The sequence below is a fragment of the Ricinus communis genome, chromosome 9 (genome assembly GCF_019578655.1).
Source record: "Ricinus communis isolate WT05 ecotype wild-type chromosome 9, ASM1957865v1, whole genome shotgun sequence".
Classification (NCBI taxonomy): domain Eukaryota; kingdom Viridiplantae; phylum Streptophyta; class Magnoliopsida; order Malpighiales; family Euphorbiaceae; genus Ricinus; species Ricinus communis.
Window position 1 is genome coordinate 26316302 of NC_063264.1, and position 12627 is coordinate 26328928.

Consider the following 12627-nt stretch of genomic DNA (forward strand, 5'->3'; position numbering starts at 1 on the left):
TTACATATCAAACTGTATGCATTACATGCATACTGAAAAGTAGAGTGCAAGACGCCATTAACAGTTTGGATATCATCAAATATTTTAGGTGCTTTAACAATATTTAAAAGCATTCTTAAATAATAAAGTTTTCCAAAACTTAGATGGACATTCTACTAATACAATAACCTCCTTTGCGTCTAGTCCACATTTTTTCTTTTCTTTGCCACACCCATTGAGTTGGGAACTCAACATATGTTAAAATTCTAGCATCTTGAAAAAGACTATTAGTATTCATTCATTATGTAAAAATAGTACATTCAAAATATGATTTCTAAATGGTCTTTAACTTCCCACTAAAAATAGCAGGAACAATAGTGACCACTTTAGAGATCATATTTGTAGTCTTTACATTAGAGACCACGAAGTATAATCTCTAATACAGGTGTCAAGCAATAGAGAGAAAAATAACGACCACTTTAGAGACAACAATAGTTAGAGACCACAACGTGTGGTCGCTAAGTTTTTAACCACCACATAGATTAATTAAATTGAAAATAATAATAAAGTAATAACTTAATAATAATAATATAGTAAAATAATATAATTTAATAAAAATAATTAAATTAAGTTATGATGATATTATTTATATTAATTATATTTTATTTATTTTTGTTATATTATTTATTTTGTTAATAAAATTTTTATTTATCAATTATATTTATTCGTTATGTTTATTTCTTTTTTATTTCTATTATTTGAATTTTATAAGTATTTATATGGAATATTTATACATATATTTTATAATTATGTTTTAATTTATTATATTAATATTGTTTTAAATGAAATGCAAGAGTTGGAATCATTTTAATCTAATAAGGAAACTATTTTAGCGACTACTTTATATGTTGTTGTTTTTTTAAATAAAACGCAGGAGCTAGAGTCATTTTATTTATTTTGGAGACCATTTTAGCGATCAATTTATATGATCACTATTTTTGTAAATAAAACGCAGGAGCTAGGGTCGTTTTATTTATTTTGGAGACCACTTTAGCGACCACTACATGTGGTTGCTATAGCCTAAGTGAAATCGAAATAAGACCTTCTTCCCCAATTTTCTATGGCAGCTGCACCACCGTAAATCCCCAAGTCCCAAATTTCAAATCGAAGTATGACATTTTAGCCAGTTTCATAGAAGCTCTGCCACCCTCCACCGCTATCCTCCGATCAACGTCTCCACTTTCCTTTTTCGATTGAAAGTAAGTTGTAATCTTTATCTCTCACTTTAACTCTCTCTCTCTGTCTGTTTCTCTTATTCAAGTTTGGATAATGTAATTAATGGGGAGTTCTGTTATAGGTTGATTCCGCCGTTCTCCGTCCCTCTTTCCCTCCTCTTTGTTGGTACCCATTTCTTAGAGACAAAACTCAGTTTCACTAAGGTTTGATTTTCTATTTTGTTTAAGAAAATCGGTGTGTCATTTTGAGTTGGCTCTTGAGTTGTAATATATTTTTGATTGCTTTTTGTGTTGACAATTTTGTGGTTGTTTTGCTATGATAATATGAAAATGTGATTTTGGGTTTAAACTTCGATGACTGTTGCAGTTTTGCTTTGTTTTATTTTTTTGTATGAAAAGGCTTTTTTTCCTTCTTGTAAGAATTGATCTAGACTACTGGATTCTGAATATTATGTTTGGAGGAACTTCAGGATTTGTATATTTGGACTTCTTCCTTTTTATGTTTTAACTCCATTTTCTGTCATGTATAAAAGAAAATCTTATATGCTTCTGTCTTTTATTTTTGGTTTCTCTTTTCTGCCAAAAATGGCATGATTGATTGGGTATTATTGGCCATTGTCGAACCAGAAGCTCCCAATTTAAGAAATTGATCCCAATTGAGAGCTTTAATAAAATGAAAAATACTTTGACAAGATTATGGTCAATAGTGTAATTTCAGAATCATTAGTCATAAATTACAGCCAAGCATGAAAAGCCAATCTTGGCTGATTTCTTTACTGTTTATTTTTCCTTTATTACGAAATTAACCTCTTTAAGTGATCATTACTGATATTTGTTTTCAATTTTTAATTTTCAATTGTTCATTAGTCTCATTTTTATGCTAGTCCTATGTATTGGCTAGTACCAACAAATTGACTTGGTACTCAATTTTTGAATGATATACTGCTTTCTTCTTCTTAATGAAAGTTTGTTTTGTTTCAAAAAAAAAAAACTTTTGTTGGTCTTTATAAAGATTAGTAATTAAACTGTTAAACTCTAATGTAGAATATAGAAATAATTAAAGGTACTCAAATCACATCATATCAAGAGAGTGATAATAAGGAATTAAAAAAGAGACAAAAGATTTGAGAGAGTTAAAAAAGAAAGAAAAAGAAAAGAGGGCAAGTTTTCTATCAATTTTTTCCTTTTCTTTTTTCTTTTCTCCATAATGATAAGAACATTTAATTGCAAAGTATCAGCCACCCAATTGCAATTCCAATTTGTAGGAAAAAAAAAATTCCACAAGAGAAAAGATTTGGGAAGAACTAATATATCCTCAATAATAGCATCTAAAGATCCTTGGAAACACTCAAAAATTCGATTATAGATGACAGTTTTAGTGGTATTTCCTTCAGAAATTATTCAGATTATTATCATATGTCAATAAAAAATGATAACATTTCGGCTTAAACAAATATTATGCAAATGCAAGTTAAAAAAATATTATGCCATGTACCACTGTTTTCAAAATCAATAGGTAATTCAAAGAAACAAATGGAACCTTAAATAAGTGAATTATCATAAAGTTCCATGAATCTTATTGTGTTAGATTCCCATGTTTATGTTGAATAAAAATGATTTGAGCAAATATGCTATTCTAAAACATGAGTTTTTAGGAGTTTTATTCTTTTTAAAAACTTATTTTAGTGCTCATCACCAAACAGCATGCATAAAAGAAAGATAAATCAAGACATACACACTTGTATATTGGCCACTATAGTTTTTCACCATGTATAAAAAAATATTTATTAACTTTTGAAAGAGTGCTTAATGTGTTAATGACTAAATAAAATAGATATAAATATAAGCTTTAGAAGAGTAAATTAAAAAATTAATAGTAAAGTTACTAATCCATTTTCATAATAAAATTTCATTGCACGATGGTTAACCATGAATCTCTTTAGTAGTTAACCTTTAATAATTCATACCATATAAAGTAAAGAAGATTAAATTTAGAGCAATTTGTATTTAAACTTTGAGAATGCTATTCACAGTTAAACTTAGAGTTATGAATTGTAAATCTATTGGGTTGTGGCTTTTAAAATGGCATAATTATAAAATAGTGACAACCTTGCAGTTTTGATAGCTTCAGTAGTATATGCATAACAGATAATATGGTAATTTTAGTATTAAAACTTGAATAAGTAATCATATCTTTAATATAGTTTTTGTATGAAAAACTAATAATTTGGTTCTTAGAAACTTAAATAGTACTTTGGTTAATTAATTACTAGTGTTGATTATGTTGTAATTATAGAAGAACATGAGTGACAATCGAATGTGGATGTATCAAAGACTAATAAATGGCCTTCTCAGTCTTGAGTTTGTCGATGGCGTTGACAAATTCATTGATTTTGCGTGTACCCACCCGGAATGGATGGATGAAGCAAAAATAAAGTGTCCATGTCCATGCAATGAGTGTCAGAACTGCCAATACCTAGATGTTGAGATTGTGAAATTACATCTTCTGAGATATGGATTCTTACCGGGATATCATGTGTGCACAAGAGACGAGGAGATAGAGGCAAGGACCACTAAAAGTTAGTCGGTTTTTTCATTTGAGGAACCTGAAATAACGATTGACAACCAATACCAAAAAATGGTAATGGATGCTGCTCGACCTTCATTCAATCCGAATTTCGATGAAAAATAGATTCCTAATCCCAAGGTGCAAAAATTCTATGATATGCTAAATAATCCATTATGGCTTGGGTGTCAGACCCATTCACAATTATCTCTAGTCTCTTAAATACTGAATATCACGACCGAACACCATTTATCAGAGCGTGCTTTCGATGCAGTTACTCAACTAATCAAAGAGGCCGTGCCGAAAGACAACCTTGTCATTGAAAAATTTTATAATACGAAGTGCATGGTTCGGGCGTTGGGATTACCAATAGAGATGATACATTATTTTTTTAATGGCTGCATGATTTATTGGAGGGAAGATGTGAACTTGACTATGTGCAAGATTTGTGGCCATTCACGTTACAAAAGACGGTGTGCCACTAAAAGTAGTCAGAGAAGGCAAATAGATGTAACCTTTCAAAAAGATGTATTACTTCCTTTTGACATTGCATCTTCTAAGATTATATGCTTCAAAAGCAACTGCTAATGAAATGAGGTGGCATGCAGAGCATGAGGTCTAGGATTGTGTAATGCAACATCCTTCAGATTATATTACTTGTAAGCATTTTAATGATATTCACCCCGATTTCTCCTTTGAAATCAGAAATGTTCGTCTTGGCCTCTGCACAGATAGATTCCAACCTTTTGGACAGTCTGGTCATTAATATTCATGCTGGCCAGTGATAGTCACAGTGTATAATCTACCCCCCTAGATGTGTATGAAAGACACATTGATATTTTTAACAGTATTTATTCCAGGAACTCGGAATCCAAAACATGTGATAGATGTGTATCTACAGCCATTGATTAGTGAATTAAAGTAGTTGTAGGAATATAGGGTTCAAGCATTTGACATTTCTTAGAATCAAAATTTTCAATTATGAGCACCCTTAATGTGGACAATTAATGACTTCCCTCTATATGAAATGTTGTCTGATTGGTCCACCGTCGGCCGTTTGGGTTGTCCTTATTGCATGGAGGACTCTGATGCCTTTGCCTTATTAAAAGTGGTAAGCATTCATGGTTTGACAATCACAGGAAGTTCTTGGATACTGATCATCCTTTCAGAAGGAATAATTATGGATTTTAGAAAAATCAAATTATCTAAAAGAATGCACCCCTAGTTAGATCAATAAAAGAAATATTGGGTATGCTTAATGATATCAGAATGAAAAAGGTAATAGATGTAGATGTTGATGCAATTAATAGTCTATTAAGTAAATCATGGGGTTGGAGAAAACAAGGCATCTTTTAGGATTTTCCCATACAGAGATAAAATCGATTCTATTTCTATTGAAAGGCAGCAAGGTATAATTGGAAATAGAGACAAAAATGGTTATGATTTACTTGTTCCCGAAAATGTTTTATCCCCGAAACGTCGTAGAGAATTAAGAATTATAATTTCTTTCAATTTAAAAAATAAAAATAATATTTATATAAATACCAAAATTTGCACTGGCAATAACAAAAAAAAACTATGGTCCCATTTTTTATAAAAGCAAAGATTTTGATAAAGAGAAAAATAAACTAATTAAATTCAAATTTTTTCTTTGGCCCCATTTTCGACTAGAAGATTTAGCTTGTATGAATCGTTATTGGTTCGACACTAATAATTCCAGCCGGTTCGGTATGGTAAGGATATGTATCTATCCGCAGTTGAAATTTTGTAATGGTAAGGGTGCATTTTTCCTATATCCCATTATTGGAGCTCCAATCTTATTGAGCACAACCTTAGTGTTATGCATATTGAGAAAAACTTCTTTGACAATGTCTTTAACACAGTGTTGAATATACCGGGCAAAACAAAGGACACTCTGAAGTCTAAAAAAGAATTAAATGAGTATGGTTGGAAGCTGGAGCTTTGAAAGTCTTTGTCAACTCGTAAATACCCAAAGGCTTGCTACACACTTGATAGGGAAGCTAAATTAGTATTGTTTGAATGGCTCAAAAAGTTGAAATTCCCTGATGGGTATATGTCAAATATAGGAAGATGTGTAGATATGAAAAAGTTGAGGTTGTTTGGCATGAAAAGCCACGACTGACATGTTTGCATACAGAGGTTAATGCCTATTGCCTTTCGTGAACTACTGCCGGCGAATGTGTAGAAGGCTCTAACTGAGTTGAGCTTATTTTTCAAGACTCTAATTGCAATAGTCATTACAAATAAAGATATGTCTAGACTTGAAGCTGAGATCCCAATTATCCTATGCAAGCTTGAGAGAATTTCCCTCCGAGTTTTTTTGATTCTATGGAACATCTTGCTGTTCACTTACCATACGAGGCTTGCATTACTGGGCCCATTCAGTTTCGGTGGATGTATCCATTCGAGAGGTTAGAAAGATCTATCACTTTAATCTTTATAATATTCTAAAGTTTCCTTTCATTTGATATTGACGTGATAACTTTGTAGGTGTCTTCCAAAGTATAAGAAGAATGTGAGAAATAAGGCACAAGTGGCAAGCTCAATATGCAATACCTATTTAGTAGAGGAGGTATCTGCTTTCTGCTCATACTACTTTGAGGATCATGTGGCAACAAAAGCAAGAATTGTGCCTCGCAATTATAAAGGTGGCTATGAAGATGATCAACCAATTTATAAAGGAGACCTTTTAATTTTCAAATATAATGGAAGATCATTTGGCCGTTCAAGAACAAGACGTATGACACCAGAAGAATAAAAAGCTGCTCAATCATACATTTTCCTTAATTGCGAAGAAGTAGATCCATTCGTGAGATTAGTAACCTCTTTTTATGAAAGAACTAATAACTAACATAAATTTTCTTAATAACGTCATCTAACAGTACACTTTATAGCATTTACATGGATATATTAAGACAACACAATCCAAAAATTACGGATGAAGAAGTGGATGAAAAACTTAAAATGGACTTCTCTATATGATTTAAAGCATACATGAGTCTTCTTCTTCTAGTAGTCTTTGTCAATAAAGTGAATGTTTTGTAATACATTCATTGAATATAATTTTAATCTTTCAGGCACACGATCCATCAAGTAATATTCATAATAATTTCCTCAAGGATTTTACAAAAGGGCATTTGACTACTGTTACGACATACCTAGGGTATTTTGTAAATGGTTATAAATTTCACACAGTAGGGCACGGTTCAATGAGAGGTTCAACGAATAATAGGGTATGCATCAAAGGCTAAAATTATAGTATTTCCGAGAATGATTTTATGATCTGCTAATTGAGATTGTCGAGATTGAATATTCTAATTGGTCAATTAAGAGAACGATTTTATTCAAGTATGAATGGTTTGATCTAGTTGCTAATGTGGGTATAAAGATTCATGACCAATATAAAATTATTGAAATCAATCATAGAAGAAGATATAGAAAATATGAACCATCTATTCTTGCATTACAAGCAGCTCAGGTGTATTATTGTTCATACCCGTCCATGCGATAAGAAAAAAAGTGATTAGTGGGTTGTCTAGAAGATTAAACCTAGAGGAATTGTTGATATCCTGGAAAGCTCTTCCTAAAATAGATATGCACTTGCACAACCCCCATTTCAAGATGAATTGATTGAAATCCATGCTATTGAGACAATAGAAGAAGATCAATTTACAACATTAGATGATCCGAGGGGTGCTTTTATTGATAATGCAGACAATGATATTTCTTCAGGAGAAGAATTGAAACTACAATTAGAAACTCCCTCTGAATCAAAGGACGAATTAGATATGGATAATATAAATAACACTAATGGTGAATAGAGGTACTTGTAATGTTAATTATATGATTAAGTGGTTGTATTTTAGTTATCCATGTAATGTTGCATTTTTATATATTAATTCATTCTATATTATATTAATTTGCTTATAATTTTTTTATGAATTTTTTATTCTACATGATGTCAACTAGACGACACCGTGCACATGGCACTCAAAGCGGCGGGCAAGGTCGAGGCTCAAGCGGGAGACCTCCATCTGCTGGTAGTTGGTCTCCCGGTGTCGAACATCTTGAGCTCTACCCACATTGACAGCTCCACCCACGTCGCCAGCTCCACCCCCCATCTTCAGCTTTACCCACATCGACAGTTCCACCCACGTCTACAGCTCCATCCTCTAGTGCACCTCCATCCACTCGAGCACCATTATCATGTACATTGGCAGCTACTTGTACTACTTCACACCCATCTCCATCCACTTGAGCGCCATCCCCAGCATCGCACCCATCTCCATCACATTTGACTACACCTGTGACTCCTAGTGTTGTGTCAGGCTCGGGTAGCTGTGGTAGTGGTCGTAAAAGGATATGTTTAGAGAATAGAAAGTAAGTAATGTTTTATGCTTTAGTTTATGTTCATTACATCTTTTTTTCAGTTTAGCTAATGTTATGCGTGTTTAATGTATATTCATTGAGTCGCACCACATGTCTACCCATATATCCAATATATTTAAGGAGGCTATCTGTTATAAGGGATATATATGGAAGATAGTGACACCAAAAGCTCGAGAGAAATATTGGACCGAGTTTCATGTAAAACAAAAATGAGTATTACAGTACAATTATTAATTAAGATTTATGTATTATTGTGATGTGTTTTGTTGAGTACTATTCTTAAGGTCAGTTGTATGATTGATAGTTTTTATATTTATTAAATTTTTCAAGGTTAATGCCTGTTTTGGGAATTATTTTGTTGACTTGCAATATGTTTGTGAAATGCTTTATGTATTACAGGTAATTTGCCTCAATTATTTGAGATTTGGATAATGTATATAATAGGAGAGACTCTGTCGAATTTTTAAGAAAATTGTTATGGTCAATTATATATATTGCAAAAAAAAATTAAGTGGGAAGATTCTATTCATGAGATGGTGAAACTAGCATAGGAGTAGCTGGCTGCCAGGAGATACACCAATATGTTGCATAAGTGGACGGGTAAGGGACCACCTATGTTCCAAAGGACGTCTAACATAGGTGTCAGGAAAAGTGATCAGAGAGTTCCTTCCGAGCACTTGCAGCATGTCAATCTAGGAACCATCAGAGTGAGACAGGAGGCCCTAGATCGGAGCTGACACGGCACACTTCTGGCTCTATCTCTATTCAGGAGCACGCTAGAAAAATTATAAGGCTATTGTGAGTTATAACTTAAATTTAATTTAACAAGTTACAAAAAAATATTAATTTATTTTTTATTTTCAGGAGAGGGCTGAACATGCACCCACCGGCATGTCCAATTATTTAATGAGACCCACATGACTAGAGTCGATGATGGATCGAGGAGCTATGTGGATGACTGCGTTAGGCAAGTTGGGGTAAGTGCTAATAATAAACATATTAATTTACTTAATTTATTTAATTAATTTAGTAGCTCCTTTTTATTTATTTTATATATTATATTATGCTGAATGACTATGTAGGAAAGCCTTGAGGCGTGCCTAGCAGAGGCGTCTCACGATGAATACGGTAATCCAGTGCCACTATCCCAAGAGGAGGAGGAGAGAATTTTCTTAGAGACAGTTCAGGCTTCCTCACATAGTAGAGACGTATATGGGACAAGGAAGAATAAGATGTCTTCATATCAGTCCGATTCTTGAACCTCCACAGCTTCCACTAGTGGGATTGACGAGCAGCACTTTCGACAGCTTGAAGACACTACCATTCAGTTGGCGAGTCAGTTGCAGGACAAAGACGAGCGGATTCAGATGCTGGGGTATATCGTGTGCCAGTTGCTTCAGGGGATGACCCAGAGCATTCAGCAGCATGTTCCTGGCCCGTCTACCCAAACCCACGGTGATGACTCGCAGCAAAATCCATCTTTTAGTGAGTCGTGAGTTTGTTAGTACTTATCCTTTCTATTTTTATAACTCTCTGACTATACATCAGCTTAATCACTTGAAATTTGTTTATCTTTTTATTATTGGGTGATTTCATTGATTAATATTTTATATTTTATAAAAATATAAATTTCAATTACATTTCTCTTTTATTTGGTTGTTTCATAATTTAAAATTTTATTTATAACTGTATATAATTATAATATATATAACTTAAACATTATACAATACAATATTAATAAAACTAAATATATTAAAAATATCAAATTAAAATTAATAATCAATTCCAATATGAGTTAGCAACCCCATGCTTAGTGGTCTCTGATGTGGTAACTAAATAGAGACTACTTAGAGACCACAATTATTTGGTAGCTAAATTTAGACACCAGCATGTTAGCGACCAATACTACGTGGTCTCTAAATAGCTACCACTTTAGCGACCATACACAAGTGGTCTCTACATAGCTACCACCGCACGTGGTCGCTTATTGGAAGCTAATTGGTCTCCCAATGGTCTTCCCGTCAGTGCATTAGCGACCAACATGAGACCAGTTAGAGACCACTTTTGGGGTAGCTGATTAGCGACCACTTTGTGGAGTCGCTACTTTTAGAGACCACTCTAATTTTGGATCGCTATTTTCGTTATCGACAAAGGTTTTAGCGACTACCATCTTTGGTCTCTAAGTGATCGCTATTTGACTTTAGCGACCACTTAGAGACCACAACTGGTGGTCTCTAAACTGCTGTTTTTTGGTAGTGCTATGGGGGTTGAAGGGTTAATACTACTGCATAGATCATGTATCATAAATCTAGAAACTAATTAGTAGGTATTATATTATAACTCCCTAGATGGTGTAATTGACATCAGAAGGTACAATCAATTTACTATCTTTATGTAACCAAACTAAATAGTGAATATGCGGTAATCCTCTTTTTTGGAACTCAATATTACATAAGAAATCAAGGACTTTACTAAAGTGCTTGTATTTTTTAATATCCTAAATTAATTTATTAATTTTTAATTTAAATATATGACATTTAATGTCAGGTTTATTTTCGGGTTTTTGGCTATAAAGGATTCCATGTGAAAGTTATAAATAAATCTGGATGTCTGTAAAATTTACTGATAGTCATAGTATTACGATAGTGTTCGATCATGTACCTAGGGCTAGCTAGATGGCAAAATAATAATTGATTTCCTATATTATTTGAACTATTTAATCCACTTTTAACTACATTTTTAATTCCAATATAAATCTAAAACCGCAATTCTTTTTTGCTACATCTGATAAAATCTAATCTTTTCTCTTTAACGCATGAAAATGCATTAACTTTTATAGTTAAAATAGACGACTGCCTCTTATTAAAATACTTCTTTCATTTAGACGTTGTTGTATTTATAAGCATAATACTCTCTCATAGTCATAATTTTTCTAGCATAAATAGATGTGCAATCTGTGACAATATATAGAATCTATTGTCTACCCATCTTTACAATAAGAAAATAATATAAGATACTGCATTACTATAAGACTTTGATGCAAAATTGAAATTTATTTTAGTTTTTCTGATTTACGCTCAACATGATGTCACTTTCTTTGTCAAATAAACTAAAATAACTAACTATCGGTCCAACTATTTCAAAGCATGAGAGAATGAAGTATTGTAGACTATCCCGAGGTCTTCTACCTGACAATTTCAATTTGATAGGTAGCAACTCATTTTCTTTAAATTGATGCGTACCATTATGAATGATCACCTAATTCGTTATATTCATTGGACATCTCCACAAATTCTTTTAACATTTTATTTACAGAATTTCGTGATCCATTATTTTGAAAATATGCACTCTATTTTGATACTAAAAGAATATAGTTGAGTAAATTTAGCCATCTCTTTATCGATAAGTATGAACCAACCTAATAGATGATGATTTTGGCTGCATATTCTAAAAATATAAGGCACTCATTTTTTTATTTATTTTATAATCAATTCTACACCAGTCGATATAAAAGAAAATATATAATTATAGGGCCTAATATTATCTCTAAATTTTACAGCAATAGTTCCACTATTATTTGTTAAGAAACTATTTAAAAAAAAATGGTGTATTTAGTAAAAATGGTAATTTTATTTTGCCTTTCCTGCAACATAACTAGAATTTCTGTGCGACCATTCATTAATACGTTTAGACAATCAGGGCCTATACTAATAACTTTTAATTATTTTATTTTATTTTTATCTAAATACTTAAATAATTAAGAAAAAGAATAAGAAATTATGCACCCAAAATTTATGTTGGTGTCACTCTAATTTGGTTAGAATGCTTTTTCTCTAAATATCCTATGACCACCTCTAACTCTAAATTTGTATTTTTACCACATGAACTGTAAATTACTTTTGATGAACCATCTGGTTTTTATATTTTTATAAAATGCACTTGAAATATTTCATATTGAAATTTCATTTTTTCTCTTGTCCTCCTTCCTCTTACTCTTCTTATAAAAAATGTTGTTTAAAGATCAAATTATATTTCTTTTATCTATTTAGATAATTATTTACATTGACTTTCAAAATGTAAGGAAATTTTAGTGCAATAAATAAAAACTAGGAGGCAATTTATATATTACATAAAAAATTAGGGGATAAATAGTATAAAATCAAATTTAATTAACGATTTCCTAACATAAGTTAGTATAAAATTACAAAATAAAAAAATAAAAAATATATTTTTAAATATCAGAAATAACTAGTATAATATAAAAAAAATACAAGAAACAAATAATAATTATCTCAATTTATAAACAACTAACAAATTTTGAACTACCAAAGTTATTTCTAATAAGCAATTGTCAAAAATAGGTAAATTAGTAAAAAAATTATTTTATATATTTTATTATAAAAAATAAAAAGAATAATAACCGTGATATATGTAACA

General features: G+C 31.7%; 1 long non-coding RNA gene across 2 annotated transcripts; it reads left to right on the forward strand.

Annotated features, from left to right (window-relative positions):
• The first annotated feature begins 949 nt into the window (after positions 1-949).
• On the forward strand, positions 950-9828 carry LOC112535654. Of its 2 annotated transcripts, XR_007217251.1 has the most exons (4): positions 950-1238; positions 1337-1418; positions 7771-9167; positions 9273-9828. It is a non-coding gene; the product is annotated as an uncharacterized LOC112535654 (long non-coding RNA). The 2 variants fall into 2 exon arrangements; XR_003079740.2 differs by lacking the exons at positions 7771-9167; positions 9273-9828 and having other exon boundaries at positions 1337-1722.
• The last annotated feature ends 2799 nt before the right edge of the window (positions 9829-12627 follow it).